The 6,378-nt window shown below is 39.9% G+C and overlaps 1 long non-coding RNA gene across 2 annotated transcripts in view; it reads right to left on the bottom strand.

The window, feature by feature from the left end:
- Window positions 1-5,705: 5,705 nt before the first annotated feature.
- Window positions 5,706-6,378, bottom strand: part of LOC308660976 — a 39,195-nt gene continuing 38,522 nt past the window's right edge. For both annotated transcript variants that reach the window (XR_014024854.1, XR_014024855.1), the window contains one exon: window positions 5,706-6,057. This is a non-coding gene — a long non-coding RNA (uncharacterized lncRNA). The remainder of the gene's footprint in view (window positions 6,058-6,378) is intronic.

The raw sequence follows: 6,378 nt of genomic DNA, 5'->3' as shown, positions 1-6,378 counted from the left end.
CAATGACAACCTATAATAGAGGGAACTCAGATATTGCTACTCTACCAGAAACTACTAGGTGGTATGAGTTGTTAGAGAGTTGTTAAATCTAGGTCAAGAATTATCTGCAGCAGTTTTCTTGTGGTTCAGATGGACGACCTTGACAATATTATTGGGAGGTTTCAGGGTGACCTTTTCGGACAAAATCTGCTGTTGACAAATTCAATTATGTGAAATTGCAATGTTAATATCTGCTAGTGTACAGATGATATTGTTAGTGACATATTTAAACCAAATACGGGGAATCTGTAGCTTACCAGATACAGCTGATCTAAAATTCCCACCATCTGTTTCCATTGTCCATGTTGCCTGAGGCTGCCAAGGGTTGTAATACAGCAACATCTAGATGATCAGAGTTTTGTTTTCTCCCATTCATCTAAGGCCAACAAACCCTCATTTCCTATTTTGTCTTCAAAGATCCTTCTGGTTTTCCAAAGGCAGAGCATTCTCAGCTGACATCTAAAGGTTTGAAGGTCCTCTGCACAGGATGTTCTTTTAACATCTACTTAGACAATACTTGAGAAAAACTAAAATATTCATGTTATAATATATCCTAGTTATTTTGTTATGTTCTTGCTACATAATGGCTATGGATTTCATTGTGTGTGTTGTTTATTTGTTTTATTTAGATACTTTTCAATTGTAGTTAAGTATTTTTTAAAAAAAAAATCTCCTTAATATTGTTGTGTGAAAGGCACTAGATTGACAAGCTTGCAAATAATTTATCTTAAATTAAAACTGCTAGTTCTTTTTTTCATCCCTCACAGCTCCCTCACACAAAAGGATTCCAAAGGGCACATAAGTGTGTTTGGGACCATCTGGCTTCTGTGAGGTTATTTTGTAAGTCTGCTTGAGCATAAAACCTGCAGTAAATTATCCAGATGTTACACACACTTATATGTCTTCTTGGCCATTATCTCAGTGAAAAATTGCAAGTGCTTTGTAAGAGAATTGCTGCAATTGAAAAATTAAAATTACGGTATAAATACTCGTGTTGCCATAATCAGAATCATATGTGCTGAAAAACAATAGCATACTTTAAAGAATACAAATCTGGAAAATGAAGACAAATATTTTTCTCTGGAAGATTTCTCAGGCTCAGGAAAAAAACCCAAAAGGGAAATCTTGTACTCAAAGCTCTAGTAGTCATAAAAGTCTTACTAGTAACTATACATAGAAGAAAACAACGAAAGAAAATGGAAGCAAATAGATTACAAAAAATTTCCTTAACAGATCAGAAAGCTTTCCAGCAAGGCATTCCAGGCATCTTCCATTTGCTCCAAAAATTTTGGTGATAGATTTGGTGGGCTCTTCATTATTTTCCCTCCCTTCTCATAAAGAAACTGAATGATTAGTTCATTCCCCTTGGATGTTGTTGCTTCAGGCAACTAAAGTCTTCAACTTATAGTTATCATATACAGTACAAGTAAAAAGATGAGAAGGGATAACTTTGTTATAAGGGGAAAGGAGGAGGACATGGGAGGGATAGGGAGAAAGAGAGAGAGAGAGAGAAAGAGAGAGAGAGTTGCAAGCTAGGATTTGGACTGAAATCATCTCAGTGTGTGTTCTCAGCTACAATGCTTGACTCTAAATCGTATTTCTCATTCCAGATGTCTCTGTAAACCAAGCTATAGGAATGTTGCACCTCTTTTTGAAATGTTGAGGGAGCCACATTTCCATCTGTCAATTACAAAAGGCCATATTGCTTGGATCTACACATATACTATGCCAATGCATTACATCATCCTTGGTTCTTGGGAAGAATTCAATGATTATGATGGCCAACACCAGCTAAAGAACTGGCACTGTGACTTCACATTATTATGAACAGATAATTATAATAAATACACTGTTTACCAACAGTATGTGTGTGTTCATTTAAACATAGAGGATATGTTGGAATACTGCATCCAGTTTTGGTCACCACGATGTAAAAAAGATGTCGAGACTCTAGAAACAGTACAGAGAAGAGCAACAAAGATGATTAGGGGGCTGGAGGCTAAAACATATAGGGAACGGTTGCTGGAATTGGGTATGTGTAGTTTAATGAAGAGAAGGGTGAGGGGTGACATGATAGCAGTGTTCCAATATCTCAGGGGCTGCCACAAAGAAGAGGGAGTCAAGCTATTCTCCAAAGCACCTGAAAGCAGGACAAGAAGCAACGGATGGAAACTAGTCAAGGAGAGAAGCAACCTAGAACTAAGGAGAAACTTCCTGACAGTTAGAACAATTAACCAGTGGAACAACCTGCCTCCAGAGGTGGTGAATGCTCCAACACTGGAGGTTTTTAAGAAGCGACTGGACAGCCATTTGCCTGAAATGGTATAAGGTTTCCTGCCTGAGCAGGGGGTTGGACTAGATGACCTCCAAGGTCCCTTCCAACTTATTATTATTATTATTATTATTATTATTATTATTATTATTATTATTATTATTATTATTATTATTATTATTATTATTATGTTAGTGTATCCGATGGAAATTTTCTACCTTGATTTGAAAACCAAAAGACAATTTTGGCAGGGAGATAAAAGATTAAATACTGTAATTAAGCTATCACATACGGATTATGCCCCATTCTAAATATCATGCAAGTGCTCGTCTCCTCATCCCAATGACAGGATGTGAGTTTGTAAGGATTTAGCTTTCAAGAGGATTTGCTCCCTACTAAACTTTGTAAAACTGCATAAAATGTATAAATACTATTCATGCAAACTTGCTTTAAGTATTGTTTAGCTGATTATTTTAAATATATATCTTTCAGATTAGGAAAAAGTATACAATCACATTGATCAACCTGAGATACAAATATTTTCTATTGTGTATATTCTATTTTTTTTAAAAAAAAGAGTTAAATAATTTGTTAACAAATGATGTATCAGCTTTGCTAATTTCATGAATTGCATAAGCCTTTTAACAACATTTAAATAGCTCAAGATTAAATCTGGGGGGAAAAATGTGATTTGGTCTTCCTTTTATTGCTTGTACAAAACCAAACACTTCAATGTACATTTTTAATCCCAGTTACTTAGTTTGTATTCAATGCACATTCCTTCAATAGCCATCCATTCTTGACTGTACCTCTTCTTAGTGTACCACACATACTCAGTTACTTCATTCTGACTGCATTAAACTTGTTGTTATAATTCTCCTGACACATAAAATTCTCACCTCTGTATTACAAAGTGGAAAGAAGCACATCCTCACAAACAGCCATTTTTGGTCTTTTCCACAAATACTCATACCTCACAACAGACCACATAATGCCCACTATCTTTCTATTAGTGTTTACATTTTCTCTATTCATCTTTAGTAAATGTTTATCAAGATACATTCATTTACTTGGTTAGTTTTCAGTTATGTTAAATTTGCAAATGTTTGTTCTTTGAGCGCAATTACTTGGGTATTCAATATATAAATTTTTGTATCTATAGTTCTTGTTGCACCATACATCATACATGCATATCTAATATTCACTGAAAATCATCACATTCATAATTGAGGCCTAGTCAACTTTAGCATACCATTCCCCAAATCAGGGGTGTTAAACTGCCAGCCTGTCGGCCGGATGCATCATAGCAAAACCGCACTCACCCCATTACTGGCAATGGAAAAAAAGTTGTGATACATCGCGACATGTCCCGTGACATTGCGAGTTTGAAACCCCTGCCCCAAATCAATAAACAATAAACTGTCTTACACCATACAGGTAGTCATCAACTTACAACAGTTTGTTTAATGACTGTTTGAAGTTACGCGCCTGTTCACATGGCCAAACAAGATCCAATGATTTTTGCAACCGGCACTGACCATTTGTTTTTGTTTTCCTGGAGCTGTGTGGAAGATCTGCTGCTTGCTGGGCTTGAGGATTAGAGTACTATAAAGAGCTAGAATTACTTCTGCAAGTATTTTAAAATATTCTTTTTGTTACTCTATAGTATTGTACTGTATTGTTTGCAATCACTTTGGAAAACTAATCTGCTTTTTATTGTATTTGTAAGTACAATACTTTACAACATTGTTTGTTTGCATTTGCCTAAAACGTATAGCATGCTCCTCTCCCTAGCATAGACCCACCAGAGATTCTGCTGACACTTACTGGAAGGAAATCCCCACCCCCACCCCATTTTGGATTTTGCCTGGAGAGGCTTGTGCTGATCAGGGACAGTGGGTGGTTTTTTTTTAAGGTTTTACATTTAAATTGTTGTGGGTGTTCCCTCACTGGAGGCTTTTAAGAAGAGACTGGATAGGCATTTATCAGAAATACAGTACAGCACTGTACTCTCTTGCAGTGGCATAGCGTGGGGGGTGCAGGGGGGCGGGCCGCACCGGGCGCAACATCTGGGGGGGCGCGCTCGCACTGAGCTGCTCAGGGAGCCCCAAGGGCTGCACAGAGTCGGCTTGGCTCCGCTCTCGAGCTGCTCTTTCTTGCAAAGCGAAACAAGTCCGGCAGGTGAGATGGGCGGCCACATAAACTGAATAAAATAAATAGAAGCGCCCAACTCTCCGCCCAGGCTCAGGCCAACCGCAAGCGCCCCGCAGGCGCCCCGGCAGGCTTGGCCAAGCGAAGACGGACCCGCCGGCCGGCTGGCCTAGCTTCGTGCGCATGCGTGGCTTTATTTAGCGGGGCTCACGTGCGAGCTTGAATGCAGCGGCTCTTGCAGGTCGGAGCCCCGCCCAGCCGCCCTCGAGAGGGACCCGGAAGCATCCCGCATGCGCGCGACTCTTCTTGGAAAGTCTACGCCGCTGCGGGGCGCATCTTTTCGGCGGTGCCATGACGTCACCGGGTTAGGGGGCGCAAATTGCCCCGGGTGCTGACAACCCACGCTACGCCACTGCTCTCTTGTGAGAGCAGTGGGTTAGACTAGATGACCTCAAAGTCCCTTCCATCTCAGTTACTGTTGCAAGCTGACAGTTCTGTAAACTCCACCCCCATCTCCCTCTGCATGCCTGCCTGAAGACCCTTAAAGCTAAAGCTACTTACTTTAGTGGCAACTGCAATTTGGAGAGTTCTCTACCCCTCTCTGAAGAAGCTTGAGCTGCCTAGCAACAAATGGTTTAAAAAACAAAAACAAAAGCCTGCTGCCTCCTTGGGAGGCAATTTACAATACTATAGTTCCTGAAACCTGAAACAGCTGATTTGCGGCTGGAAACAGCCTGCCGCAGTGGCAGAAAAAGTCTCTCAGTTCAGACAGCTATCGGAGGAAATAATAAATCAAATCTTCATTCATTTAACGACCCATTCGATTCAATTAATGAGTTTGATTTTAAAATGTTTTAATATTGAGTCTGATTCATTTGACAGTTACAAGCCTAATGCGCAGGCTCTGTTAGGCTCATACCTCGGGGACTACCTGTATTTAGCTACTTGCATAGAACATGCTTTTGAACTGCAAGGTGGGAAGAAGCTGAGGCAAGTGATGGGAGCTCACCCCGACACACAATGCTAGGACTCGAACTGCTGGAGCAAAGACAATCTCCAGCATCCTTAAACCACTCAGCCAACATGCCTCTTCAGGCACAGATGCAGTCTTCAGATAATATAAAAGAGGCTTCACAGCCACCCTGTTAGAAAATCGCACCCATATTTTAATATTTCTCTATCTAAACCTGCATCCCTAAAATTTTCCAATAATCCCAGGCAATTTTATCTGTCTTTTCAGGTGTACTTTTTTCTTGGAAACCAATATTTAAAGCATTAGCTTCAATTCCTCTCTTCAATATCCCCCTGCCAGAATTGCCTCCCGAACCTACAATACTGTAATTGTCTCTCAGGACTTTGTCATGGGAAGTCAAGAGATAATTGTGAGAGTGATAAGGGAGATGGCAACCATATGGTAAACTTTGCAAGTTGTCTCCCATTCCCAGAAGCGAGAGGCTATATCTTACCTCCACAATACACATATACGTACGTACTGTACATACATACTGTACATACAAATCTCCCAAGGTTTAAATCATGATCTTCTTTTGTAAACGTTTTGTAGTCTGCTTCTCATGCTGGTTGATTGTTTGCACCTGTGTTGACAAAACATAGTGATTGGCAGGCATTAATCTCCAGGAGAATATTATTCCTATATTGTGAGACTTGTATTTCTTGCCACTATGTTTCTGGATGCAATTCAACATTTTGATTTTGACCTAAAAATCTCTATGTGGACTGGTACCTAGTATATCCAGATCACTATCTTCAGCCAGAGTCAGTTTGTCCAATGGTGCTTCTCCCTCATTTTTGTTAAGGTTGAGGGACAGAGTCCAGACATATGGAACAGCTAATTACCCCACCCTTATACAGTAGTGGCCAAAATTGTGGAAACCTTTTGGGAAAAGTGTACATTT

This window comes from Vipera berus, assembly GCF_964194415.1.
Source record: "Vipera berus genome assembly, chromosome: 2".
In the NCBI taxonomy this organism is placed as follows: Eukaryota; Metazoa; Chordata; class Lepidosauria; order Squamata; family Viperidae; genus Vipera; species Vipera berus.
This window is presented reverse-complemented; position numbering and strand designations above follow the sequence as displayed.